Source organism: Eulemur rufifrons, chromosome 3 (assembly GCF_041146395.1).
Source record: "Eulemur rufifrons isolate Redbay chromosome 3, OSU_ERuf_1, whole genome shotgun sequence".
NCBI lineage: Eukaryota > Metazoa > Chordata > Mammalia > Primates > Lemuridae > Eulemur > Eulemur rufifrons.
Window position 1 is genome coordinate 17,519,114 of NC_090985.1, and position 12,394 is coordinate 17,531,507.

Here is a 12,394-nt window from a genome sequence, read left to right on the forward strand (position 1 = left end):
CTATAGAATCTATTGTTATTTCATTATTTTTGTTGTCATCGTGTTTTCGTCCATTGTTGTCATTGTTGCTGATGCCAGAGAGGGTGGAGGAGCCCGTGAACCTGCTTGGCTAAGAGGGGCAGTCCCGGGAAAGCAGCCTGAACTCTGCTAATCCCGGAAGCCCCCAAAGCCCCCTTCAGTGGTGGCAGGCGTGGAGGGCAACACACCAGGCTCTGATACCCCACACACCACTCTCCCAGGAAGTGGTTTTGGTTTTGTCTGATATTTGTTCTGAGTGATCAGACACAGCCCTGTTGGCCTCCTGTCCCCACATAGTCTCCCACCCTGCTCCTCAAGGGGAAGTGAACCTGCCCACCGTCATGTCCTGGGCAGGCCCCTGCTGAGGCCTGGACGCCCCCCTGAGGCGGCCAGAAGAGCGGGCTTGGGTTCCCGCCAAGCACTTGCACGTGGTCAGCTGGCCCTGCGGGAGGAAGCATGTGAGTCTGAGGCCTGGCCAGTGTGGGGACACTTACCCCCTCATCTCTGAGCCACGGGTCTCTGTCTGCCCCTGGAGAGGCCCAGGCCCCAGTTGGGAAGGTTCTGGGATGGCAGGGGTGGGGGCGCCCCTACACTGCTGGTCTGCCCTCTGCACCTTGGTGCTGACTAAGCTGAGAGCCCTGTTCTGCCTACACCTCTGACCCCCAGGGCCAGGCCAGCCTAGCTGGGCCACAGTAGGCTGCGATGCCCACCTTCTCAGGGCACCCTCTGGCACTGGCCAAATCAGCCTTGCCTGCAACCCCTGAGAGGCCAAAGACAGGTCTGATACGGCTCTATGCCAGGTCCCCAAACCCAAGCCCACTCAGCAGGCACTTAAACTGCCCAGAAACAGCCCCCAAGTAACCTGATCAGTCAGACAGCTGGAAATCTTCCTGTCCACTCCAGCCTGGCCCCACAAAAACAGAGCTGCTGATTAGAACCTTCCAGAAACACTAAGCCTGGAGCCTTCCAAGGGCTAAAGAGACACTCTGGTGAGTTTTTCCTGCCCTACTTTATCCAAAAATTGCAAGAAATTTATTCAGGGTTTTGCAAATTAGCACATAGCATCTTTCAAAAGAAATTTGCCACTGTCTTTAAGAAACACCATAAAAATATCTATCTCCTTTTACCCAGAAATCCCATTTCTAAGAATGTAGCTTAAGGAAATAATAGAAAGAAATTAAAAAAGTAATAATTAAAGCTACCCACTGCAGGGTTTATCTAGAACATCTAATCTGACCCTGGAAATGACTCCGTGTCCAACAACAGAAGGACGGCTATGTCAGTGCGTGGCTAGCCACAGGGCGGTGTCCCAGATGGCTGTTAAATATATGAGTGGCAGGCCAGGTGCGGTGGCTCATGCCTGTAATCCCAACACTTTGGGAGGCTGAGGTGAGAGGATCACTTGAGGCCAGGAGTTTGAGACCAGCCTGGGCAACATAGTGAGACCCTGTCTCTATAAAAATTTAAAAAACTAGCCTGGCGTGGTGGCGCATGCCTGTAGTCTCAGCTACTCAGGAGGCTGAGGCAGGAGAATCGCTTGAGCCCAGGAGTTGGAGGCTGCAGTGAGCTATGATGACACCACTGTACTCTAGCCTGGGTGACAGAGCAAGATCCCATCTCTAAAGAAAAGAAAAAAAGAGTGACAAAGGTACACAAACGGTACATGCCCAGCTGACATGAAATGTGCCCATGAGTGACCCAGCAGGAGGCCCTGTGTTGGGATGTTGGGGGTGCGGGCCACTCTCTCTCCCTCCACCCTTTATTGCTTTCCTTCTCTTCTTCCTCTCTCTTCTGTCCTTTAACTGAGGCCTTTGAGCCTTCTGCCTGGCATCAAGAGGCAGGAAGAGAGCCCAGAGCGGCACTCCCTGGCCCATGGAGAGAGGCAGAAATGCATGAAATTTCCCAGCTTTCTGCTCATTTCCAAACATTTGCTCTTCCTCTCAGCCCCTGTGGACTCCAAACAACAACAAAATGTCATCATCATCATCATCATTGTCACCATCATTGTTGTTAATCCCAGAGCCAAGCTAAACCCTGTCCCTAGTGAGTCCACGTTTTCCTGCAGGCCCCGCCCTGAGTCCCCATCTCCAAAGAGACCCTGCCCTGAACAGCACTCTCAGGAGCAACCTCTAGCCACTCACTGAGGCTCTTGTTTTTCCCCCAAGGAGCAGAGGAACTAATGTCCCAAAGAACAAGTCACCTGCTGGGTTGCCCAAGAAACACAGGTCAATCCAACTAAGGGGAAGCACGTTGGACAGACAAATAAGATTCCAGGCCCAAAGGAGGAGCTGATGAGGGTGCAGGGGGGAGACCTGCCTGGGGTGGTGAGCAGAGCGGGCCTGGGGGCCTCCAGGGCGAGGTCAGAGCCAAGTGTGCTCTGGCAGGGACAGGCAGGGGCAGCAACTCCCGGCTCACTGTGGCCGTGGGAGGCCGAGGTTGCACTGGCAGCTCCTCATGGGGAGAAGACTGGGTTCCAACCCTTGACCTTGGGCTCACTACCCAAACGTCCAAACCACTGTCTGCCCTGTGTGAAGTGGGGACCTCGGCTAACAGAGGGTCGTCAGGCACAAAACACAAAAGCACCGACCCTAAGGAGAAGATCGATTAATCTAAGCACATTACATTTATGAACTTCTGTTATCAAGGGCATCGTAAAGAGGGTAAAGACAAGTCACAAACTGACAATATTTGCAATAATTATAAGCAACAAAAAATTAGTACTTGAAATATAGAAAGAACTCCTCCCGTCCAACAAGGAAAACTTAAAAAAAAAAAATCTAACAGCAAACGAGGAAACTCAAAGTACAAAGAACCAAAAGATGCTTAAACTCAAATGCAAAAGAAAGTCAAGAGGAGGCTGTGCAGCCGTGGGGTCCTCTGCTGTGGGGGTGGGACTCGCCATAACCGCTGAGGGGAACAGTCCGGCAGCAACTGACAGCGGGGCACATACCGACCCTATGACCCAGGGAACCCGCTGGCCGTCGGAAACCGTAGCAACCACTCAGGCACCAGTGCACTAGGGACAGGGAATGTTCATTCGGTGTTATCCAAACACACAATGCAGGCAACAATCCAAATAGCCCTCAAAGGTAGATTAATTTTTTTTTTAATTTATACATTCACTCAATGAAATCCAACATTCATTAAATGGATAAGTATCAAAAACATAATTTTGAGCAAAAGTGGGGAGAGAGTCACAGAATTAAAAAAGAATACCTTTAATCTGATCTGATTTATAGAAAGTACAGAAATAAGCAAGCCTATATAATGCAGTAGTTGGAGGTGGAAACATGCATGGGTAGTAAAGGCTTAAGTGTCCATTTTATGACTGCTGTCCTACTGGTATTTAAAATGTCCCTGAAATGATGTTGGTACAGTACAATGCATTGCTCCATTGTCTGTGAGACAAAAGACTGAAACAAACTTATGTCCATCTGTAGGGACTGGCCAGTAAATTTAGGTTCATTGTGCAAAAGTAAAACAAAAACCACCACCCAAAAGAGGCTCTCTGTAGGAACCGATCTCCAGGATATATCGGTAGATGGGGAGAGAGAAACCCACGCTGTAGAGCAGGCTGCATGGCACGCCTTCTTCTTCTATACACAACGAGGAAAATAAGAAAACATACTCTTCTTTGTTTGTCTTTGCCTGTTATTGCTAACAAACACCAGGGTGACTGGTGTCCCCATCTCAGTTTGTGACGGCTGTCCTGGCATTACTTAATCGCCCCTTTCACTCTCAGCGAAGTCCTGGTTTGCAGGATAAATCTCACCCGTCACCCTAAATCAAAGCCCATTTCATCTTCATGTTGAGCACACAGGTAGACTATATTTCTACGTCTCTCCTGCAGTTGGGTTTGGCCGTGAGAATGAGTTCCAGGCAATAAAGTGTAAGTGGAAGTTACGTCACAGTTCTCAGGCCTGGCTCGTAAAACTCTGCCGTGTGAGATCCTTTCTCCTGGGGCTGGCTGGGTGTCAAAGCCCAGGGCAACCTTGGAAGCCCCGAGCTGAGGCTGGCAGAGGCCCTGGCAGCTGGGCCCCTGAATGGCTGGATCATAGCTGCCCTCCTCCCCTCCCTGCCTCTGCTGACCTGCACTGTCTGGGACTGGTTCAGTGAGTAGAAATAAACCTTGGTTGTATTTGAACCATTAGGCATTTTGGAGTCTATTTGTTACAGCAATCATCCTAACTAGTATAACTAATTTCTTATTACAACACAAAATAAATGTACTTTTTTTTCCCCTTTGTTTTGAGACAGGGTCTTGCTCTGTCGCCCTGAGGGGAGTGCAGTGGCATCACCATAGCTCACTCCAACCTCCAACTCTTGGGCTCAAGCAATCCTCCTCCCTCAGCCTCCCAAGTAGCTGGGATTGCAGGCATGTCCCAACACGCTCAGCTAATTTTTCTCTATTTTTAGTAGAGATGGGGTCTCACTCTTGCTCAAAGCTGGTCTCAAACTCCTGATGTCAAGCAATCCTCCTGCCTTGGCCTCCCAAAGTGCTAGGGTTACAGGCATGAGCTGCCATGCCCAGCCCGAACATTTTTTATATACTAATTTGTAGGATATATATTTTACAGGAGTTGGCCAGGACCAGCTTTGAAGCCACAGTGGGAGCAGACACAGGCTCCTTGAGGTGCCGGGGTGGGCACCTTCCCAGGTTTTAGGTTTAGGGCCCCAGGACTGGGTTTTCTCTCCACACCTAGGAGACCATGGGACTGGAATGTTCTGCAGAAGAAGGGGGATTGGGGGGCTAAGAGGGAGGTGCCCAGGGCCCAGAAGAAGAACCTGAGTCTTGCTGGCTGGCAGAGACTCTGCAGGGAGCTGTGGTCACGTATGTCCCCATCTGTGGACCCTTGCACGAGATGAACCACACACCTGCACAAATGCCCTTCACCCACACCCTCGCCCACACGTCCACACATATGCCTGTGCCCGCACACAGACACACACACCCGTGCACCCACACACATGCCTGGCACGCGCACACTCGCACGCACCCTGCCAATGAAAACAGAGGTGACTAGGGCTGTCCCTAGAGGCTGCTGCGGGCCCCAGGTGGGAAGCACCAATCGGATCAGCCTGACACATCCAGATTTGGGAGTTTTCCCTCCGTAACTCCAGCTGCTGACGGAACATGAGATAATTCTCTCTTCCAGTGGTGGTGGTGGGGGGCATGCCCAGGAGGAGCTGAGCCCACCTTCTCGGGCCTCCCCTGGGCACCCAACCCCAGGTGCCCAGCTCCTTGGCAGCAGGGCCCGTCGGGCCAGGGCTGGAGGGTGGGGAGGGCCAGCCAGGTCTTCCTCCTGCCGGAAGCGCCCTTACCCTGGCCCCCAGGGCCTCCGCCCACTTAGAGGAGACCCAGGCCCTGGGGAAGAAGGACGAAGGTCTAGCAATTAACTGCCCACTCCTTCACTTTTCAGTTTCTTTAAAACTCTTAACATGCCCTTCTCCCCCACCCCCAAATTATTAAAGCAGTAAGTGCTTTTTGTACAGAATTGTGAAAATATATTAAGGCTCAAGGAAGAACATTAAGCTGTCCACAATCCCATCCCCCCCAGAACAACCAGGGGGCTTCCCGGGGCCAGCTGCTGAGCGGCAGAGCCCATGCAGAGCTGGGGTTCTCTCTCTCTCTCTTTTTTTTTGGTTTGGTTTTTGTTTTTGTCTTTGTGGCAAAATACACAGAACACAAAATTGGCCATTTTAACCGTTTTTAGGTGCACGGCTCCATGGCATTGAGCACGTTCACAGTGTCGTGCGATCATCACCACCACCCGTCTCCAGAACGTTTGCATCTTCCCAAACTGGAACTCTGCGCCCATAAAACACCAACTCCCCATCCCCCCAGCCCCTGGCACCCACCTGTCCACTTTCTGTCTCTATGAGTGCGACTACTCTGGGGACCTCACATAAGTGGAATCATGCACTATTTGTCCTTTCGTGCCTGGCTTATTGCACTCAGCGTCGTGTCCCCAAGGTCCATCTGCGTTGCAGCCTGTGTCCGAATCTCCCTCCTTTTTAAAGCTGAGTGATACTCCAGTGTATGGATAGACCCCACTGTGTTGATCCACTCGTCCAAACCCCGGGTTTTAATCTGAGTATTTCCTGTGGCTGTTCCTCCCCTTGACACAGTGCCACGAGCACCATTTTTCTCTCCCAGCCCACAATAAAGTCTCAGAGAAGGAGCAAGACCAAGAAACAGAAAGATGCAGATATGTGTGTGCAGGGCCAACGATGCCGTGGAGGAGAGGCCAAGGTCAGCTGAGGGTAAGAGGTGGGTGCTGGAGTCATCGGGGCAGTTGGAGCGGGGCAGGGGACTCCAGGCCGGGCAAGGCCCAGGGCGGACTCTCCAGTGCTCTGCAGACACCCCGCTGCCCGACAGTCCTGGACACCTGGAGGGGTGGGGGTGAAGGGAAGCCCCTGCCCCTGCACAGGATCACCGGGACCAAGCGAACCAGGGGCGTTGTCAGCAATCTCCTGAGAGAGGCCCTGGCAGCCACAGGGCCACCGTTAAACACTCGCACACACCTACAGCCGAAACCTTCCGGCCAACAGCGAGGGGGTTAATTGAAAAACACGGTTCAAGTGGGAATCATAAAGTAAAACCACTCTGATAATTTAAAGCTTTTGACTGAAAACACACTTAGTGACTACACTTTGATGTAAGTTCAAGGTCTGGTAGTTGAAAGTGAGCCACTCGGTGGGATTCCACAGCAGCTTTTTAACTTTTTGGGTATAAATCATATCCATAATGCATATCTACGGTTCCCAGCTTGGTTTCCTTTAAAGGGGAGCCAGGACTTGGAGATTCGCGTGAAGCCAGCAACCCAGGGGCCCCCGCGGCGGGTTTCCCCAGCCCTTGACAGCTGTCTGCCCACGTTGCACTTGACAATGACTCACCTTGATAAAGGTTTCCAAAGCATTCAGCTTACACAGCGTACAAACAACAGTTCATTCTTATTACCCTCAGATCTCATTGGTTTATGCCAAATTTAATTAGATTATGTCATTATTATAACAAGTGCAACTGGCATAAACGAGTTTGGGGAGAAACCCGCAGACTCTTGGGGGCGGCTCAGTGTGCTTCTCAGGGTGAGCCGGCGAAGAGGGGCTGGTCACAGCCCACGTGCAGCTGCAGAGGTCACAAAACTGGGATCATTCTCAACGTCAACTTTCAAAAACATTAAATCTCACCATTGGTTGAAAAAAAAAAAAAAAGCAAAGCAGGCTGGACACGGCGGCTCACACCTATAATCCCAGCTACTTTGGGAGGCTGAAGTGGGAGGATCGCTTGAGGCCAACAGTTTGAGACCCGACTGGGCAACACAGAGGGACTCTATCTCTACAGAAATTTTTTAAAATTAGCCGGGCATGTTGGGACAGGCCTACATAGTCCCAACTACTGGAGCGGCTGAGATGGGAGAATCACTTGAGCCCAGGAGTTTGAGGTTACGGCGAGCTATGATCAGGTCACTGGACTCCAGCCTGGGTGACAGAGCAGGACACTGTCTCAAAAAAGAAAAGAAAAGAAAAAAGACAGAAAACCCTATAAAAGGATATACACTAAAAAGTATGTGTCCTTCATAGTTCAACCTCGGTCATGTTCAGGGTCACACAGGACCTAGGGGCGGATTCCTTCTGTAAAATTTGGGAAGGGCCTGGCTCTTTGTCCACTGCGACTGGGGCCCCAGGCCTGTGCCACAGGGGCGGGATCCAGCCTCCACATACATCGCGGACGCCCCACTCCTGGCCCCCAAACTGGGCATGGTGCTCACGTGCTGGCCTACACTCGAGCAAGATCCCAGAGCCATCCTTGTCTCCGCCCTCAGATGGCCCCGTTCCAGGGCTGGGCCGCTCCCCTCCACGCCCTCCCAAAGCGCCAGCCTCCATCCCGTTCCATGCAAGGCTCCGGCCCCCACCAAGGACCGAACCACCAAGGCCAGTTGCTCCCTGTGGGAACGGCTCGGCCCTTCCCGACACCTGGAGGCGGCTTCCCCTTCCTGGGCCGGGGGTGGAAAACCCTCCAGGGAGAGCACAGCTGCAGAAGAATAAAGCCACACCCCGCAGACCAGCAGACCAACACGAGCCACCAGGTCAGTTTTTCCATCATCACTCACCTTTTCACACCCCTCTCTGGAAGCCCCTGAGGACTCCTGACCCCGCGCTCCTCAGTCAGGGCTGGGCCCCTGCCCAGGGCTGCCCCGAGGTGTGGGTGGAGGATGTTCTCAGGCTGCCCCAGGGGCCCTGGTGGGGCCTGGGCAGGAAAGGGGCTGCTGGACGGCTTCCTAGTCAGGTCACACCAGCGGCAGTGGGATAATTTTTCTCTTAAAGACTCACACTGTCACACAAGGTATAGACAGCATATCTATAACACAGAGGTTCCTAAGGGGTGGAGCGGGCAGGGGCTAGAAATCAGAACACCTAGAGGGAATGCACCTTCTTTTCACACTGGAGGCTGTGTCTCCCCAGCTTGCAAAAAATAAACAATAAAAAAAATCAAAGAACAGCTGGAGGCCTGTGTGGTGGCTAACGGTGGCTCACGTCTATAATCCTAGCACTCTGGGAGGCCGAGGTGGGAGGATCACTTGAGGTCAGGAGTTTGAGATCAGCCTGAGCAACAGCAAGACTCCGTTTCTACTAAAAATAGAAAAACTTAGCCCGGCGTGGTGGTGCACGCCTGTGGTCCCAGCTACTCAGGAGGCTGAGGCAGGAGGATCACTTGAGCCCAGGAGTTTGAGGTTGCTGTGAACTAGGCTGATGCCACGGCACTCTAGCCCAGGCAACAGAGTGAGACTCTGTCTCGAAAAGAAAGAAAGAAAGAAAAAAAGAAAGAAAGAAAGAAAGAAAGAAAGAAAGAAAGAAAGCAAGCTGGAAAGCCACCTCCCCACCCCCTGACTACTGGGGTTCCCTTGAGGGAGCAGCCCTTCAGGCCAGACATGAAAGAGAAGAGGGCAGATCCGAGCTGGGCGAGATGAAAGGCAGAAGCATGGGCGGTGGACACATGGAGGGCCGGACCAGGGAAAAGGGATTTGCATTAGTCAGAATGTTCTCTGTTATCAGTGACAGAAACCAATTCGGAGAAGCAGGGCAAAAAAAAAAAAAGAGGGGGGAATCAATCTATAAGCTTATGCACCTGAAATATCCAAGCTGGGCTGCTTTCCGGTATGGCTGGATCCAGACACTCAAGCAATGATATCATTCCCTCTCTTCATTTTCCTTGTCTCGATTTACCTTTCATTTCTGTGTAGACATTTTATTTCTTACTGTAGAAGGGTTATTGTTGTCAAGGAAGAGGCTACCAGTAGCCCAGGATTCTATCATCCCAGCTTGGCAAGCCAAGCAGAGACATTTCTCTAGTAGCCACATAAAGGCTTGATTGGCCTGGATCCCGGGCCCTCTTTGGCCAGCCCTTAATGGCAGGGTGATGGGAGCATTAGCACTAGGCAAGCCTGAGTCATGTGCCATCGATATGGCTGGGAGCAGGGGGACACCATGACCCACAATCCCACCAGGACTGTTTCTGGAGATGGAGGAGGGCGATTATGCACAGAAAAGAAAAAGTCAGTCTGCCAAACAGCAGTCCAGGCTGTTGATATGGCACCAACAAAAGGCTAAGATGGAAGCCACCATTCAGAGCAAAGCATTCTTGCTGGGAGAAGCAGTAAATGAGGTGGAAGGTGGGCCACGGCCACCCCACAGAGGGCTCCACCCCTCCACCCAACACCCTCTCTTCTTCTGTCAAATCATCTGTGGATGGGACTCAACAACAAAAAAACAAACATCCCAATGCAAAAGTGAGCAAAAGACTTGACTAGACATTTCTCCAGAGAAGATATACACATGGCTAATTAGGTGCTCAACATCACTACTCATTAGGGAAATACAAATCAAAACCACCTGAGATAGCACTTCACTCCATTAGGATGGCTATGATAAGAAGAAAAAAAAAATAACAAGTGTTGGTGAGGATGTGGGGAAATAGGAGCCCTGTGCACTGTTGGTGGGAATGTGAAATGGCGCAGCCCCTGTGAAAACAGTATGATGGTTCCTCAAAAAATTAAAAATAGAATTACCATATGACCCAGCAATTTCATTGAAAGCAGGATCTCAAAGAAATATTTGCACAGCCATATTCCTGGCAGCATTATTCATAATGGCCAAAAGGTAGAAGGAATATACATATAAAGGAATATTATTCAGCCTTAAAAAGGAAGGAGATTCTGACACAGGCTGCAACATGGGTGGACCTTGAGGACATTATTCTGAGTGAAATAGGCCGGTCACAGAAGGACAAATAATGTATGAGTCCACCTATGTGAGGTACCTGGAATAGTCAATTCACAGAGGCAAAGTAGAACGGTGGGTGCCAGGGGCTCAGGGGAGGGGAAAATGGGGAGTTACTTCGTGGGTATGGAGTTTCAGTTTTGCAAAATGAAAAAGTTCTGCGAATGGAAGGTGGTGATGGTAGAACAACAATGGGAACCTGGTTGTCTTAGTCATCTTGGGCTGCCATAACAAAACACCATGGACTGGGCGGCTTACGCAGCAGACATCTGTTTTCTCGTAGTTCTGGAGGCTGAAGTCCAAGAGCAGAGTGGCGGCACCGCTGAGGCCTGATGAAGTCTCTCCTCCCACTGTGTCGTCACGTGGCCTTTCCTCACTGCACGCCCGAGGAGTGAGCTCTCTCTTCCTCTTCTTCTGAGGGCACTGATCCACCACGAGGCCCCCCCATGACATCACCTAAACCTGATCACCTCCCAAAGGCCCTACCTCCAAACACCATCCCATTGGGGGTCAGGGCTTCAGCATGAGAATTCGGGGTTGGGGGTGGTCAAACATTCAGCCCATAACAACACTTAATGTCACTGAACTGTATAGTTAAAAATGGTTGAGATGGTCAATGTTATGTTATGTATGTTTTACCACAATTTGAAAAGATTATACAAGTAAAAAAAAAAGTCACCTGCGGAGTGAATTAAAGGTTCGAGTCCTTGGGTTCCACCACAGTGACGTGAGCGCTGGGTCTGGACGGAGCCTGGGAGGGGCCGACCTCTCCCGAGCTACCGCGGACCCAGACCCGACGCCACAGTGTGGGAAGCGCCACTTTAGGCAACAGGGCACCGGGGCAAGTTTTGAGCAGGGTGGTGGCAGGATGCAAGTGGAAGGTTTGCAGGGTGTGCAGAAAGAGGTTCTAGAGCCTTCCTGTCCACATGACTGAGAGGAGGAAGGGGAGGAAGAGGAACAAATAATGACAGGGACGGGTGAACGATCCCCAGAACAGGGTGAATGATCTCCAAAGCAGCGCTGCCCAGAAACCCGCTGACCTCGGGCCACGGCCAGCCCAGCCAGCAGCCCCTCTGAATGGAAGGGGAGCAAGCTGCTTCCAGCCGCTCTCCCAGAGTCACCCGACTAAGGTGTCTTGCAGCAAGACCATCTGCAGAAAAAAAAAGCAATTTAGCTTCTTCCGCTGGAGGAAACCAGCCGGCGTCTCTGGGGCCCGGCCAGGGATGGGATCCAAGCTTCAGAGTGACCAGTAAGGACAAAGGCATCTCACTGTCCCGGCCAACACCTGCCAGCAGGGAAACGAGAAACCCTCGCTGGGAACCTCGTGGCTCTGCTCCCAGCTCTCCAGCCGCCGCTGACCGCTTATCATTCAAGGGGACAGGCCTGGCAGGGAGGAGTGGAGTCAAGCCGAAGCCGCCCTCTCGAGAGCCATTTCCGGAGCCACTGGAGCTGCGAGGCGCTGTTCTTGTCCGGAGACACTGTGGCATCTGTGGGAGGAAGACAGACATGTGGCCCGGCTCTCAGGCCGCGCTCTGCCAGACGAGATAAAGAGATCGGTTTCTCCCGGGGCCTCTTTCTGCTCTCTGAACGCTTTCCAAGTCCCAAGCCAACTCTACCCAGAGTGATAAAGAAGTGTGTGAACTCCACGCCCCAGGGACTGGTTTCCTCCTCCCTTCCAAGGTGAGTCCAGCCAGGTGACAGCTGGACTCAACCAGACAATGGAAAAAGAGAGGAGGGACAGACCAGGGGACCTTCCCTGCGACAAAGAGCCTTTGACGGTGGAGAGATGGGAGACGGGTTTCTGTGTTGGCTCTTGGATCCTGCTGCCAACAAAGCAATCACTCTGAAGAATATTTTCGGAAGATTGATGTCATGCACTTAGTGCCAATCTTTGGCCTCAGACGTGCCCCTGAGGGTCCCTGACTCCAGAAGGTGCCTCCCAGCACCGCACCCATCCAGGTCTCCCTGATTTAGCTCCAGAGAACCTCAGGTTCCTTTTCTCACTCCCGTTATGTGTACATTTTGTAAAAACCCTGGATGATGCTATTATGGTTTAAATTGTGTCCACCTCCCTCCCAAACTCACATGTTGGAGT